Source organism: Vicugna pacos, chromosome 7 (genome assembly GCF_048564905.1).
Source record: "Vicugna pacos chromosome 7, VicPac4, whole genome shotgun sequence".
Classification (NCBI taxonomy): domain Eukaryota; kingdom Metazoa; phylum Chordata; class Mammalia; order Artiodactyla; family Camelidae; genus Vicugna; species Vicugna pacos.
The window spans coordinates 64,220,440-64,237,736 of NC_132993.1; the positions used below are offsets into that span (position 1 = coordinate 64,220,440).

At 34.8% G+C, this 17,297-nt stretch overlaps 2 protein-coding genes across 4 annotated transcripts in view; both read right to left on the reverse strand.

The window, feature by feature from the left end:
- The window catches only part of CDK14 (cyclin dependent kinase 14), a 566,062-nt gene that overhangs the window by 545,434 nt on the left and 3,331 nt on the right, over positions 1 to 17,297 (reverse strand). The gene's annotated exons all lie outside the window — the stretch shown is intronic.
- GTPBP10 (GTP binding protein 10) overlaps positions 6,317 to 17,297 on the reverse strand; it is a 91,609-nt gene continuing 80,628 nt past the window's right edge. The window contains exon 19 of the mRNA XM_006211852.4: positions 6,317 to 6,729. The gene's annotated coding sequence lies outside the window, so the exon portion shown is untranslated. The remainder of the gene's footprint in view (positions 6,730 to 17,297) is intronic.

Genomic DNA, 17,297 nt, shown 5'->3' on the forward strand with positions numbered 1-17,297 from the left:
ATAAATGAAGAAAGAAAATGTGGTAATATATATACAGTGGGATACTATTTAGCATTAAAAAGAAGGAAATCCTTCATTTGTGACAACGTAGATATCACTGAGGGCATTATGCTAAGTAAAATAAGTCAGACAGGAAAGGACAAATGTATAATCTCACTTATATGTGGAATAGTCTGAATAAAACAAACTGATAAATACAGAGAACAGATTGGTATTTGACAGAGGTGGATGAAACGGGTGAAGGCAGTCAAAAGGTACAAACTTCTAGTTGTAAAACAAACAAGTTCTGGGGATGTAATATACAGCATGGTGGCTTTAATTCACAATACTACACTGTGTATTCAGAAGTTGCTAAGAGGGTAGATCTTAAAAGTTCTCATCACAGGGAAAAAAATTTTTAACTATGTGAATTGATGGAGGTGTTACCCAATGCTATGGTGGTAATCATTTTGTTATATATATATGTATGTATGTATATATATATGTATGTATATATATACTTGTTTTATATATATAATTTTGTTGAATACCTATAACAATGTTATATGTTAATTATCTCTCAATAAAACTGGGGGGAAAAGAAGAAGGAGATGAAGGGAAAGGGATATGGGGAAAGAAGATTAAAAACCTTTCATTCGGTTATAGTTCGTAATAATGTTCTGTTAACATAAAGTTATGTAAAATTTTATTCTTGTTATTATGTAAACTAATAATAATAATTCAAGCTGATTCAAGTTGTTTTTTCTCAAAGGAAAAATATAGTAAAAGTTATACTCTTGATTAAGGAATCTGCGGTTTAAAATTTTTATAAAAGTTAGCAAAATGTTATGTTTAAAATTTACACATATACACAAGTATATAGTATATATTGTGTAGATTACAACACTTCAAGAACTATATACAAAATAGTACCATATAGTAACCATCTTGCAACACTGTATTTAATATGGCTCAGTTTCATAGAACATTATAAATGGTTCTTCCTCCTAAAGCAGTTCTAGTCTTTCTTTTTCCTTTAGTGCAACAAATCAGAAGGTGTAAGATTATAGAATGCTGAGGGCTCTTTTGGAGAAAGTTTCCCAGTCACCTTTGAGATAACTGGAGAGAATGAAAGACACTTGATTATGAGTTTTGAACTATGGATGCTTTGTTGTTCTGCCCTTTTTGTATAATGAAAAAAATTTGACAATTGCTGATGTACACTCCACTGAGCTTTTTTCCTGTTGTAATGATCTTTCCAAACAAAATAATCGATGTCTATAGGCTAGAGCACCAAGTTTATGCAAGAGGACATGAAAATATCCTATTAGCTAGTTTCTACAGCAAATAATGTCCAGGGGTATTATGCCATATTTTTAAATGCAGTGTTGTTTTTGAAATTATTCTGAACAACCTATAATGCTTTGTACAGAGTAGGGTCTCAAATGTTGTTAGTTAGAATTAAACATTGGATATAAAACTATTCCTAAAAATGGAAACTGATTCCCTAAGGTTTTAGTATTTGATTTCCAGATGACTAGAGGACTGCCTTTAGTATAATCTTATGTGCTTTGAGATTTTCACAGTGATGAACAAAGTAAGCATTTGAGCTGAAAATCAGTTGAAGTGTTTGAACCAAATAAAAGTAATAAAAAGCATATCTATCCTTAACTTTAAAACCAAGCACGGATTTTTCTGGTTTACTGTTGCAGAACTGAAAAAGCATTTTCCTCCAGAACTGTTTAGTTTCACTGAAGAGATGTCTTTTCTAGCACAATAACCTTTTTCTTGCATGACTTTAGAGAAATTTAAAGAAAATTTTTGAGCTGTTATCTTACAGAGAAGCAGCTTTTTATGAGACAAAAGCTGTGTCCTTCCAAGCCTAACACCACATCTTAAGCCCTTTATGATCTTGGACAATTCATTTCGCTGTAGCTGGCTTGTTCTCTAAATTCCTTATCCATAAAATAGAGGCGCTAATACCCATCTAACTCAAGAGATCCATTTAGAAAATGAGCAAAGCACCATTTTCTAGAATCAGTTTGTCAAGGTCACAAACAACGTAGAGTCAGAGCTGAAAATTGGACTAGGTCTCCTAAATTTAAAACTTGATCTCCTCTTCCAAGCACTCAATCTCATGAGGTAAGACATAAAGAAGCCTGGATAATTAGTATAAAATTTCAGTTAGCAGCTTGTATTAAATTGATCATTTTTGATCCCTCTCCAGAATGCAGCTTCCTAAAGTGAAAACCACTCAAAGTTCTGGTTAGAATAGAAACTCTCTCTGAATCTAGGCTCCTTTCCTCTTTTCCAAATTTACTTTGCTTCCTCTGTCCAAAGCTGACATTTCCTGGAGCCATCTAGATTCAGCAATATCTATCCCACTCAAGAGTTTTTAGAAACTCAACAAAGCTGTCTCCACAGTAAGAATCGAATGGGATGGTACAAGGTGGAGAGTAAGGGTTTTAGCCAGACTTTTGCCAGATGAGTGGAAGAGCCTTAGGGAGAATTAATCAGATTCAGTTTTAATTTATATGCTGTTTACTTCAAATCTCAACACGGACATAATGAACTCAGAAGAACAAATGAAAATCATATAAAACCTCAGTGCTTCATGGGCTGCCAGTACTTCCAAATGTTTGCATTCTTTCAAAGCAGTCACCATAGAAAATTCAACATTTTTTTTTCAACAGCTGCTAAAAACATTCTGGATTTTTCTTTTTAAATTGCTATCCTATCATAGTCAGCTTGGATCCCTCCTTTTTCTCCCTGCTTTTTAATTTTTCCTCTCCCATACACACAGCAAGTTCTTTATAGCCTATCCCTGATAATCCAAAAATGGATTATCTGAAACCATCAGTTACCTGTTCATCACATATGGCTCCAAATGCCTTTCTGCTATTTCAAAAACAAATTCTTTGTTTCCATCTCTCAATCATCCTTTAAAAATGATGACCTGCCACCATGCAAGATTTTAAATGTTTCACAGGTGTTTAAGACATTTCAAAGGAAGAGATCCAAAGACATTTTGAGTAACATCAGTAGCACTGAAATAAGTGGATAATTTCAAATAGTGAATATTCTCAAGGGAGTAAATTAATTTTTGTACTTAATTTTAGTGTTTGTTAAAAGATGAGTCAGATTAAGTTATAGCTCTACTTTATATGTGTACACATACATGCTATGTGTGTGTGTACATAATCTTGAAATCTCTTGCGTATTTTTTAGAGGAAAGTTAAAATTGAAAGACAGAAACAGAAGAAAAATCAGCATGTAAAATGCTATAGAAGGAAACACCTGCTGGGAAAACATAAATGTAAAAAGATCTGACAGGCTTCCTTCATAATTTTACCCAGTAAAGCAGTAATATTTAGGAATAAAAATATTGTGGAAAAGCAATAACATTTCAGTATTTTAGCACATTTAAAGGCTCTGGCTCCATAGTTAACATGTTAGGAATCTAAAAACCTAAAAGAACACCTTTTGTTTTTCCAGTAATCAATTTCAAGATGCATTTTATTCCATTATCTTACTGTTCTGTTTTAATTAGTGAACTTTAAGGAATAAATTTTTACTTTATAGACCTAAATTTTATGTCTTACTGAGATACTTGTAAAGATCGTATTTACATTTTATCTAGATATTTCATTTTGTTACATACTACTGAAAACTCAGTAATCATAAATGCACAACCTTTTACTCCTGAAGCACACACACAGGGTATCTTTAATAATTCAAAGAGCTTTCTATAATGAAGTCATACTGGTGAACTCAATAGGAAAATTCTAATACTATTAAACATAACTTAAATAATCCACTGTAGAAACCAGGCATAATAGAGCAAGAAAAATAAATCCTAAGTGCTCAAAATATTTTGCTTTTTCTTATACCAATGCATATTTCTTAAATCACAGTGACAATTTTCCTCTGTTTTGTTGGAGTACATGACAGCTATTCATATACTGGAGCAGATGCAAAAGATAAATGCTTTCCTATTAAACTCAAGAATGTCAGCATTCTGTGTGCAGTGATGGGCAGACCTCCATCATGTTTGCATAAGATATCTCCTGGGAAAGCTATCACCAGACCATTACTACACTATCGACTTACTCTCATCTCAAATTATTATTCTTCAAAGACAGCCAGCTGAATTGCACTTTACTTTTTTAGACTCCCCGATAGGTGATGAAAGGAAAATGTCAAACAGAGCAGAGAACAAAGTTATTTATAATTTCACTTAACAGCAAACAATTCCAAAATCACTGATCCTTTAAATATAGCATTGTGCATTTTGCAAATACAATATATTGATAATTATTCAATTTGACTATATAAAATAAATGATTGAGAAAAAATTATTTCAAAAAGTCAGTAACTGATTTTTCTAAATACAGAATTATTGTGGATTCTGAAATGAATTAGTTAGGGCCAGTAATAAAGAAAGTAATAGAAAGATTCTATTAAAATTACAATAAAATAAATTAACTATAGTGTAATATTTTATTATTTCCTTTAGTATTTGTTTATCAATTTCAGAAGATTGTAAATCAAGAGCCATACTCAGGTTATATAATTAAAAGATGATTTTTTTTTCATAATTTAGTGATGGTGACATGACATTCTACAGAAGACAACACAGTCTATACTGAATTGTTTTAATGAAGAGCTAAATTGGAGTTTATTTTGGTGAAAGGAAAAAAAAAAATGAAACTCCCCCCAAAACATCAATTAATGAGATTTTGAAAGATTTGTGCAAATGGCCATATGTATTAACACAAGATAAATATATTTAATATATTTTTGATATTCAGAAAGTTAGCATGCTTTTGAGATATGAATCTCTTTAATTAAAAAAGATATATTTAAACCCAGAAATGGTAATATTATAAATAGTAAATATATGTTATATACATATGTTATGTTATATGTATAATATATAAGTATATATGTGTATATATATAAATAAAACAATGGAATATTATTCAGTCATGAGAAAGAAGGAACACCTGCCATTTGTGACAACATGGATGAATTTGGAAGATAATATGCTACATAAAATAAGCCAGACAGAGAAAAACAAATACTATATTGTATTATATCACTTATACGTGGGATCTAAGAAAAAGAAAAAGTCAAACTCATAGAAACAGAGTAGAATGGTGGCTACTAGAGGCTATAAGTGAGAGAAGTGGTCAAAGGATATAAGCCTTCAGTCATAAGATGAACAAATTCTAGGGATATAATGTGTAGTATGGTGACTGTATTAATAATATTGTATTTTATACTTGAAATTTACTGAGAGAGTAGTCTTAAGCATTCTCATCACAACACACATACATGCACACGCGCACGCACACACACACACAAAGGTAACTATGTGATGGATGTATTAATTAACCTGATTACGGTAATCATTTCACAATATATATGCATATCAATCATCATGCTGTACTCTTTATTATATGTAACTTTGTTTGTCAATTATACCTCAATAAAGTTGTGGTGGGAGGGAATAAAGTAAAGACAAACTCCAGGAAACAAGTTAAAGGTGAAAGAAAGAGACAGACAGGAGCAAGCCTCAGTTACTACTTATGGGGAAAAAGACAGGAAGTTCTTGAATTTTGGTAGAACAAAAGAGATTACTTATTTCTGCACTGCGGTTTCAGTTCTCTAACCAAAGTCAAAATTTCTGCCCAGCATAGAAATCAGTTTTTGATCTGTGCAAGGTCTGTCTTGCTGGAATTACAGACACCTCAACTTAGACAAATTTGTTTTTTCCTAGCTCAAGTTTTTGCACCCTATTTCTGGCTTAAGGGAACACTGCTAAATATATACAGAGTCGAGTTTTATTCACCCCATTATGATAATGGATCATCTTCTCCACAACTTTTGATATAACATCCCCCACCCCTAGTTCAACTGGAGCCGTATTAGTTTTATATCAAAGTTACTGCAAGTAGAACAATATCAAATATAAGTTTACACCTTCTTTTTCCAAATTTTGCCTAACAGGTATAAGTAAAAAAAAAAAATTTGGTGAAACACACTTATTAATAAAGGCACCAGAACCTTACTGAATTTTGATGAAAAAATTATTTGGTATTGAAACAAGCCTGGCATAGTTTTGTTCTATTAAAAAAATCCTCAAGTATCTTGTTTAAATTAATAGGAGTCTTTACCTCTTTTATTTGAAATACTACAGCATTAAAAATATATTATCATTGATATATATTTCATCAATACAGGTTCTAATAATATCAATCATTACCTAAAATTTACTACTGCAGGGAAGATTTTGAGTAGTGGAGCATTTTTGTAATAATACATGTAAACGAGATTAGAATTAGAGTATTTATTGTCTGGTAACACTGATGAGAAAATAGCACTGTCAGACATAATCATAGGATGCAGCCTCTAATCCTCATGCCATAAATACATTTATATGTCAGGTGCTTGAGCATTCTATATTTACACCACTTCACCTTCAGAGGGAAGCATATTAAGGTAGTAAAACTAGCTAGGAAGGAGATTATTCAAAAATTTTTAAAAATCTTTTAAACTAACCATAAAATCTTATTTCAAGAGCTCTTTCAACCCTGATAATCGCAAATTACTGCACAAGGCATAATGTGAAGTAATGAAATACTCTACCAAAATGTTCAATAGAATTTAAAATTTTGACTTAAGGGAATTTGGAAGTTCAAGCATTCTCAAAGAGGCTGTAAGGATGATTAAAATCCTGAAGGAAGCCTGAAAGAAAAAGGACACAGTCATTACTGGAAATGTAATACAATGTTAACTCTCAGGTTTCACGTTAGACTAGAAAGCTTAAGTTCAAGGCCATTACACCAATCTTTATAGAAATGTAATGTTCTCCAACTCATGGTCCTCCCCTTAAAAAGCTGTGCGTGGGTAATAATGATTATCAACTCAAATTAGTCACACACATCCAGGAAAATTGGAAATGAAAAGCTTCTTCAATTACCCAAACCAACATAAATGATTTATTTCCTTCTTCTGACATGAAAGGAAAGGAGTTGCATGTTCATGAAGGTTAATTTACCCACCCTGCGCTAAGGTCAGAGAGCACACTCAGCACAAATATTCCCAGAAAAGGTTCAACTTGGCAGAAAAGAAACCATCTATTCCAAAAGGTCGACATGTCAGCTCGACTTTTCGTCTGCTGTGAGAAAAATCCTGTCCAAGTCCATTACTGTAAGGCAGCAGCTGTTCTGTAGAATGAAAGCCTCCACGAGAGAACAGTTTCTCATATGCTCCAGTGACCCTCCTCCACTTCACAGGCTATTTCTTGTCTCCTCTGACACCATTCTTCCTCAGAACCCTATAATTTTGCTCTTCCATCTCAAATGTCTACTCCCAAACATTTCTCCACATTTTACATAGTCGTAAGCCCAGCTGAAAATCCAACCCTCTGAGTCAAGTCTAGTGAAGCCCAAAATGCCTTCGATGAACTATAAATCCTTACACATCATCTACTCCCTGCCTATGTCTCCAGCTCAACCCTGGCTCACTTCACACACTGAACTTCAGCTTCTCCAACACCTGAAGCTCTGGCTCTCCCTGGAGCCTCTGTCTGGTATGTTCCTTCCCTCAACTCTGTTCCTGGCTTACTTCTTACTATATTTTGATCTTTGCTTACACCACACTCCCTCAACACCTTTCCTATTTATCTCAAGTACATTCCCCACCTTTATTTGCCCTAGTTTCTTTCTTCCCAGCAGTGTTAGAATTTTTTTTTATTATTTTCCTTTGCTCCTCATTTCTTTTGTATCCACACTGGGATTAGTGTCTTTCCCCCTCCTTTCCCAGCTTTATTGAGATATAATTGACATATAATATTGTGTAAGTTTAAGGCATACAATGTGTTGATTTAATGCTTTTATATTGCAAAATGATGAGCACCCTAGCATTAGCTAACACTTCCACCACCTCACATAATTACCACTTCTTTTTTTGTGGGAAGAACATATCAGACCTACTCTCTTAGTAACTTTCAAGTATGTAGTATGGTATTACTAGCTATAATCATCATGCTGTACATTACAGCCTCAGAATTTATTCATTTTTTAACTAGAAGTTTGTACCCTTTGACCAACATCCCCTGTTTTTCCCGGTATTATCTGTCTTGTTCACATTGTATCCTCAATGCCTGGCACAAAGCAAATTGCAATAAATGCTTATTCAATCAAATCCATCCTACTTTGACCTATCTTTTTCTAACTACCTTTGTTCTTATTGGAATCAGAGCATAACGAACTCATCATTTACTCAAGTTTATCATTACTATGCAAGTCAACATATAAACCTACTATATGCCAGGAACTGTAAGGTGCTGCCACAATGGCTGTCCTTTACTGAGTACTTATTACATGCAAGGCACAGTTACAGTACTTTACCGATGTTATCCCATTGTATCACCACAACCATGTAAGTGAGCAACTATTTCCTTTTTAAAGACAAGGAAGCTGAGATATAGAGAGGTTAATATTATGTGCTCCAGATATCACAAATAGTAAGAGACAGAGCTCAGATTCCGCACTCTATTCAATGAAACACAGTTTCTACCTTAAGAAAAGTACCAGGAGAGAGGGGAAAGGAAAATGAACTGAAAACGCAAAGAGATAACAGTTTCTTAAGGGAGAATGGGAATATTTGTTTGATGCGGCGTTTAAGACGCAATTTGGAAAAAAAGGTAGCATTTTGACAAACAGATATCAGGACTTGGTGCAAAAGGCCCTTCTCTGGAAAAAAAAATGATGAGAACAAAAATACAGGGAAAAGAGACACTAAGTGTGCACAGGAAATGGTAATAGCCATGTTACTATATGTTGTTGCATCTCTTGAGCCCAAATAGTGAAAGTCCTTGCCTATATCACTGAGAATTTATCTGTGGCTAAAGAAGAAATAAAAATGAAATCAAAGTTTTAAAACAGCAATTACTGTGGACCTATTCTCCAAGTTATCAGTTACCTCCCTTGTTCATTAGCTATTTCTGGTGGCTATTCTCTCAGCAACTGGATTTAAGTTTTCTGATGCCAAGCACCATGTTTTACACGTTCACGTTATAAAAGCTGACTCTTAAAAATGTCAGTGGACAAGAAGAAAAGTCAGAGGTGATTAGAGAGGCACTGCATATAGAAACTACACTACACATCTGTCAATAGTACAGTGATAAAATACTGCCCTTGCCCTCAAGGAGTTACATTCTGACACAGAGAAGAAATGATTTGTGCAAATTCATATAATACAGTAAATATGGTAGAAGAAATACAAAGCTCTAGAATCCTACAAAGCAAAATTATTTTGAAATTAATTCCAATAGGCATTTAAATTATAATGGTGTTTTCCAAAAGTGTTCATGTACAAATTTTTCAAGACTCAGAACAGTAAATTTCTGATATTGAGTACTTATAAAAGCTTCTCTGCAATAGTCATTTACATAGAGCAGAGCAGAGCCTCATCTAAAACTTCATTAAAGTGGTTACCATGAATTTTCTTCAGTGAATAATCCAAGTCAGCATTTGCTTTTTAAGTTCCCTGCCTGTGGCTTTCTATAATCAAAGTTCTTGACTGGAGGAATTTAAATAATTTTTTTTCTCTTTCAGTAAAAAGCAATTACTTTCAACTCCCTTCACATATTCCCACCATACTCCCATTATAACATTTATCTAAGTCCAAAACAACTGAACACACACACACACACCCTTAACGCTTGTATTTGGTGTATTTGGAAAAGGCTGAGTTGAAGGCGTACGCTGATTCTGCCTTATTTATCCTATTGAATGCACATAGTTTTTCTTCATTCATTCACTCCAGAAAGCCTGACATTCAGCCTCATTTCACAAGTCCTTGAATTAGAAAGCTGTGCTACAAAATCATGAGGAGTAATTGGCCTTTTTAAAAAAAGTGGATGCGTATGATAATCACAGAAACTTAGAGTTTTAACAGATCTTACAAAGCATCTAATCCAGAAAAGGCCAACTTAGATGCAGTATTCTCCATTCCTGCCAGAGAGGGTAGGTATTACTGATGGATCTGTGTCCTTTCCCACCGAAGCTGGGCATTACTCAGATCCCTTCTCTACATGATGCTCCAGGCAACCTCTATCCTGTAAGATAAAACATTTATTGTCCAGGACCCTTCTCATAGGATAGAAAATGCACTTTGGAAAGGTATAGTCTATTTTTAGCTACCATAGTACCTAATATGCACCAAAGGACTCCTTAGTATCCTGAAACTTCCTAATTGTTTAAAGGCATTGCTGCAGTTTACAAAACAGACTACGTGTACGAGCGACTTTGCCTGTGCCATGCCTTTGGTGTTTCTGAGCACCCTCATCTTATACCTCAGCACTGCTGGACTCTGGCTTGCTTCCTGAGTCACTCCTCCATCTTCTAGGGATACACTGTAACCTCTTTCCACACTATAGACTAAGGCTGTCCAGAAGGATCCATTCTTGTACTTCTGTTTCTCTCAACACACTCCATGATCACTATCACCCACAGCCATTGGCTTCATGTAGACTCTTTACTCATTTCGCTCCCCAGCTCAAATTTCCCCAGCTCCAGATCCACAATTCCAACTCTTGGTAGGAGTTTCCACATGTATCTTGCCATTACCACAAATTCAACATGAAAACTTTAACTTTCTCACCAAAACTTCCTTGCCCTTACTCATGTTTCTGTTCCTTATCTTAATAGCATCATTGTCTTCCAATTACCCAGGCTGGAAACCTGGTGATCTCCTTCAGCTCCCCCTTTTCAGGCTCTACTTCTTTTATATATATATATAAAAGTGTATATATATATATAGTGTATCTATAGAGAGATACACACAAATATATATAAAATTGAAGTAAGTTGGTTTACAATGTATTAATTTCTGGTGCACAGCATAGTAATTCATAGTTATACATATGTATATATATTCCTTTTCATATTCTTTTTCACTATAGGTCATTACAAGATATTGAATATAGTTCCCTGTGCTCTACAGTAGGACCTTGTTGTTTGTCTATTTTTTATACAGCAGTACCTGCAAGCTCTACTTCTAAATGATCAGGAGGGTTTGCCATGTCTAATCTGAAATGCCATTCAAGTCTCCTCCCGATTTCACGCCACCACCCAGGTTTGGGCTTTCCTCTGTGCCCACCTGCATGACTGGCACTCTCCTCCTAACCGGTCTTCCTGCCGGAATCACTCCTCTCTAAGCCACCCACCCGTCCCTTCTCCCTGTCCCCCCAATACCATGAGGTATATTTCCTTACAAATGTGACTGTTATTCCCTACCTCTGCTAAAAACTGCCTCCACGTTTCTTCAAAATAAAGTCAATGTTTCCCTTTACCTTTAAAATAAAGCTCAAATTCCTGAGTGTGGATTTCAGTGTTCTCCACAGATAAGGACCAGGTGCCTTTCTCTTCGCATAGTGTTGTGATTAAAAGCTCAGACCCTGGGAGCCAGATCGCCCAGCTCTGAGACCTTAAGCCAGACTGCTGCACAATCTAGTGTAGGCTGAGGGGTCCTGAGTGAAGCACCTGGCTAAGGGGGGAGAGAGGAAGGGGTGCTGGGGTAGAAGTGTAGCCCATGCACCAGTCACCAAGCCATGTATCACCAAGGGGCGGCCACAGGCTCAGGGAAGGGACATCATTTTCTATCTCACATATAGGCTATATGGGCTCCATTTCCTAAGACATCTCATGTGGCTGTTGTGAGGATTCAATGAATTAATACTTGTAAAGCCCTCAGAACAGTGCCAGGCACACAAGTGCCGTCAAAGTGTCAGCTGTTAATCCCACACTTTCCCTGTCCCTTATATTTTAAATAAACAGTAGAAATTATTCACTATTTCACTCATGTATGATTATGCTCTTTCACTTTCATGGCTTTCATTGCTCATTCTGCTTCCTTTCCCCAAAACTCCCTCCATTGGCAACTCTAATCTCTACCTGTTGATAATCCTGTCTAATCTTCAAACTCAGATGAGCTGCCATGACTGCTTCCATTGTCTTTCTTGACCCCTATGAACAGAAGTTATCTAGACTTTAACTTGTGGGACTTAATACACTATATTTTGTACTATCTAAACTTCCACTTATCTCAAGGTCTTATCTTCCTTTAAAGATTTTAAGTGTCTTAAGGTAAACTGTAAGGCTCCTCTATGTGTTCCCATAGTTCCTACAGACTGAAAGTGGCATAATAGGCTTATAACAGGCAACAATAGAACCATTATTAAGTACCTACTATATGCCAGGCACTATAAAAAGTAGTTTATATACAGTATTTATATTACTTCTGACACAACTTTTATAGCAGTATTATTTCCCTTTCATATAGGGAGACAGTATTTAAATAATTTGCTTAGTATTAAACAGCTAAAAAGTAATGGGCAGAGATCTGAACCCAGGATCTTGCTGGTTCAGAGACAAACTCTACTTCACGGTAGTATCTTGCCTGGCTCCTTCCCTTGCCCAGGAGCTGCCATTTATTCATTATATACTATATTCCAGGAGCTTTTCCTACATTATTCCTAAACTTCCTTGCGAAGTGGTTATTATTATTCCCATATGCATGAGGAAGTCCAAGGCTTAGAGATGCAATTTACCTTAGATCTCACAGCTAGTAAATTCCAGATGCAACTTTTAAACCTGACCACAGGACTCACCTATCTCCCAAAAAAGTACTTATCACATTTTAGAAGGAGTCCTTTGAGAAAAATGTTATTGCCCTCACTGATTTTTAAAAATTACTCACAGGGTCTCATTTATGTGGTTCTATTTCATACAGACACTCTTTTAACAGAAATCATCACTATATACATATAGAAAAAATGTTATTCTGCATTATATTTGTCAACTTTATATATTAATTATTAATCTTATCTGTTATAAATAACCTGGCAAAAAATGCTTGTACTTCAAAGAATTTGATGGACATTTACATAAAAATGATCTTGATATTAGAAGGATAAAAGTTTACTGATAAAAAGTAATTGCTTACATAAACATTAGATCAAGAATATGTTGAGATATTCATGCTTAGTACTTGTCGTTATTAATTTCACCAGATCATCAGGTTTTGTTTGGTACTTCTATTGCATTCAAGTTATTTGGAAGGTCAAGATAAAACACTACATGTAAAGAAACACATAAGCACTGCTATGAATACCACAATGAATCTTAAACTAAATGCCATGCACAGAGAGGAGAAGGGAAAAAGGAAGGATGCAGGATCAGAATTAACCATTACATTCTTAAAGAATATAAGAATATAATTTTGTAAAGGGAAAAATCTGAGGGGGGTGATTTTACTGCAAATTAGTCTGACATTTATAGGAAAACAATTCTCAATACCAAATTAATATGTATGCAGCAACCACCAATGTAATTAAAATATACTTCAAGAGATTATTTAAAGTTACATGACTTGAATATCATGCTTTAATTTTGCCAATGCTCACTATTTAATTGGGAAAATCCTAATGGTTTTGAGGGTAAAAAATGGGCAAGTGAAAGTAGAAAAAAAAATTAACAGAACCGAGATCTTCCCAAGCAAAGAAATAACTCCAAAAGAGTATCTCTCATCATGAAAACACTAGTCTCTAGAGCTCCCAAAGGATTCTGAGTAAAACTAGACATACTTGCAATGCATTATAAATGTGTAATTACCATTTAAATGGAGGGAGGAAAGCTGGTGAGCGAAATGAGAAAAAGGCATTTTCTTACAGCCAACCAGAAGCTGGCATTTCAGGCAATGATCATCTAGTCTACAGAGTCAAGTTAACAAAGCTATTGTCATTCTGCCACTTACCCTCCATCTTTAGCTGTTGCTCTCCTCTACCAGGAGGAAACAGAAGGTTAAGTCTGTCTTCACAATTTTCAGTCACAATTTGCTCATTAGGTTCTTGCATGCTCAGTACATAACTGAATAGCATATGTTTACCAAAAGACATAAGCAACATAAAGGCTTCTCTTAATCCTCCCTTTTTAATTATTTGGGTACCCAATTTATATGAATAAATGAAATTTTGGAGTACATTTCTATTGGTTGTACAATCAAGATCATCTCATCTCATACAGGCCAACGAAGACTTTCCTTAATAACATCTCTGTTCATGGATTTGGCCAGGAAGCAAGTTGGATATAGAAAATATTGCCTTATTCCAAAAAGGCATTGACTATCCTTTTCAAAGGAGTTTAAAATTTGTCATGTAGATTTTAAAACTCTGGAAAAGTATCAAATGTGTTTTTATTGGACAGCTGCATAATAACATGTGAAATGTAACAGATTTGTCAAGAATCACACAAATTAAGAGGAAAGACTCCTGTCACACGTGTATTTTAGAAGTCTAATCTGTTCCTTTTGGATTACTGCCACATCTTTTATCATGAGATTAGCTGTTTTTTTATGGCCTGTTTGTCAAAATCCATTTGGATTTATTAGGGTGGCATATGTTAGCTGGATTAATTGTTGCTTCGATCTCAGAAAACTCAGTATTTAGGAAGTAAGAATATAAATGTGAAGTATGAAAAAAATTAGTATATCATGAAATGAAAGGCTGTGCATGTATGATCAACCATATGACAAAAGTGATCACATTATGAGTTACATAAGGTTATTTTATTCCAGCTTTCTCTTTGTATCTTCTTTTGTCTCTTTTATTTGGAATCTTTAAAAACATTTGTTACAAGTCAGTGTCATAAGTCAGGCAAACACCAGTTAGCCACTCAGTGGTCTTTTTTCGTCACCTAAACCAAGGCTCCACAAACTATGGCTTGCAAACCGTATCATCATATCATCAGGTCTGATCGTCTTATGTTTTTGTAAATAAAATGTTGTTGGAACACAGTCACATCCATTTGATTAAGTATTGTCTGTGGCTAATTTTGCACAATGACTGCAAAGTTGAGTAGACGAGAAGGACCCAAAAGCCCAAAATATTTACTATCTGGCCTTTTATAGAAAAAATTTGCCTATCCCTGACCTAAACCAATTCATCTCTCAATATTCCAGGAGGAAATTTTACTCGCTGGTCACAGTCTTCTACTCCCCGACTCTCTGTCCCATTAGATCTGCTTTTTTCTACTTCTCCAAGACATCCTTTTTTCAATTACCTTCTTTTTCTAGTAAATCTACCATCTTTTATTTATATATTTTTCCCTTCTCGGTCACCATCACAATTAATTCTATTCCAAAATTTATTTTATGTGAAAATAAAGCTGATCACATGTGGCCCAATCTCTGCATAGGGTCAATCAAATAATAAGAATAATTTCAGTAACAATGGGAAATGTAATTGAAAGAAATGTTAATATTTCCTTAGATTATAAAGAAAATGCTTAAGCTGTGAGGGACAAGTGTGCACTTAACAAGCAGGAGAACATTTCAAAATCCTATCTTCCCAGCATCATTCTTGTCAATATTCCCCCAAATTAATGACAGCTGCTGTGGTAGATGCTATGGTGTACTGCCTGGACTTATTCAGGGACAAGGCACTCCTTCCTCCAGCTGCCAGGCTCTCTTTGAGAACTGCCCTCATCCAAAGGGAGCTGCCCTACTCAAGTTAAGTCTCCTTTTGGAGAGCATCCGACATCTAATGCTAGTTGATGTGGGGGCTTGAGCCCCTGTGCTTCAGTTAGAAAGGCTATCCAGGTTCCAGGACTACCTGTAAAATTGACTAAGGCCTCTGTTATGATCATATGACAATTCAACTCTTCTCCCTGCCCAAGTCTGCTTCTTTTTCTCCCTTACACGTGTTATTTTTAGGAGCTTTCTCCAATAGACTCTTGCAGGTAAATCTCTGCTTGGTGTCTATTTCCCAATTTAAGACAGCTCTCTCCTCAAACGCTCTCTCTCATCCCGTTCTTATCACTCACACAAAAGCTTCCCTGAATCCCAATCTTTCTAGCTCTTTATGTCTGTCTCTCTCCTCACAGTCCTGTTTCCTCACAATCCTGGGTCAATTCCTTTCCTCTCAATGGAGGTCACTACCTTTTCTTTAAATTTACTTATTAGATATGAACAAGAATTGGTAATTAGTTCTACAATTTGTGCTAGCATATTTTTACATTTTATTCCAAGATTTCAAAATATTGCCTTATAGAAGACAGTTTGGGGCTAGAACATCAGGGGTCATTTTTAAAATGTTTTGCTGTTTTATTTTTAACAGAATATCTAACCAAAAAGCATTAAAAATGGAAACTTCTACATTATGCATTTGAAAGTCTTTATATGATTATTATATGATCAACTGTATTGTAAAAGTTCTTCTTCAATGACATTTTCCCCCCTGCAGTAGCATTTTATTCAAAATGAAATGTTCTGGTACAAAAGTTGAACAGTAAGGCAACATGAGAAGACATAAAGTTTTTAAAAAAAATTCCTAGTATCATCAAGGCCTTCTTTGGGAAGTCTGCTTCTAGAATGGAGAAAAGAAAAGAAGGAAGGAAAAAGAAAAGAAAAAAGAAAACAAGAGGGTAAAAAGAGAAAGAGAAAGAGGAAGAAATACAGGAAAGAGGAGGAGAGGAAAACCAAGATGAACCACATCAAGAGATCACTGTAAATTCGTTAATTACTTTGCATACAGAATCTCTGAAGTTGTAGAATGATTATCTCTTCCAGAGACCAAATGTTTAATTTTCTGAAATTTCCAGCATTGGCACAAGTTAGAATAAACAACTCGTCTTTATTATGCTTAAACTTAAAATTCAGAAAGAATGGAAACAAAAAGAGCAAAGCAAGGTAGGGAGAAGTTTAATATCATTTCCAGATATCAAAATAATGTATATATCTTCCATAATTAATTACAGCACTGGGGAATGATTAGCAAGATAAACCAATGGCAGTGAATAGAATATATAAAAATATACTCAAATGTGTATGGAAATGTAATCTATGAAAAAGATTCCATCTTGTATCACTGGCATAAAGATTGACTTCTAAAACAAATTGTATTGGGACAACTGGATAGCCTTTCGGAAAAAGATAAAATTGGAGCTGAATCTCACACCACATACCATTCTTAATTCCAAATGGATCACAGAGCTAAATGTTAAAAAATGAAACTATTTCAGATTACGTTCATAGGATAAATTCCCAAGAGTAACATTATTGGGATAAAGAGTAGAAAAAGGATAAGGCTCTTGATTCATATTAGCAAACTGACTTTTAGAATTCTTGCACTAATATATACCCCCAAATATAGTACATGGCACTTCCATTCTTATTTAAGTCTAGACAAGAATGTGTATGTCCTATTTTTTAAATATTTAATAGAATACATGTGTCTGTAGTATAGCTTA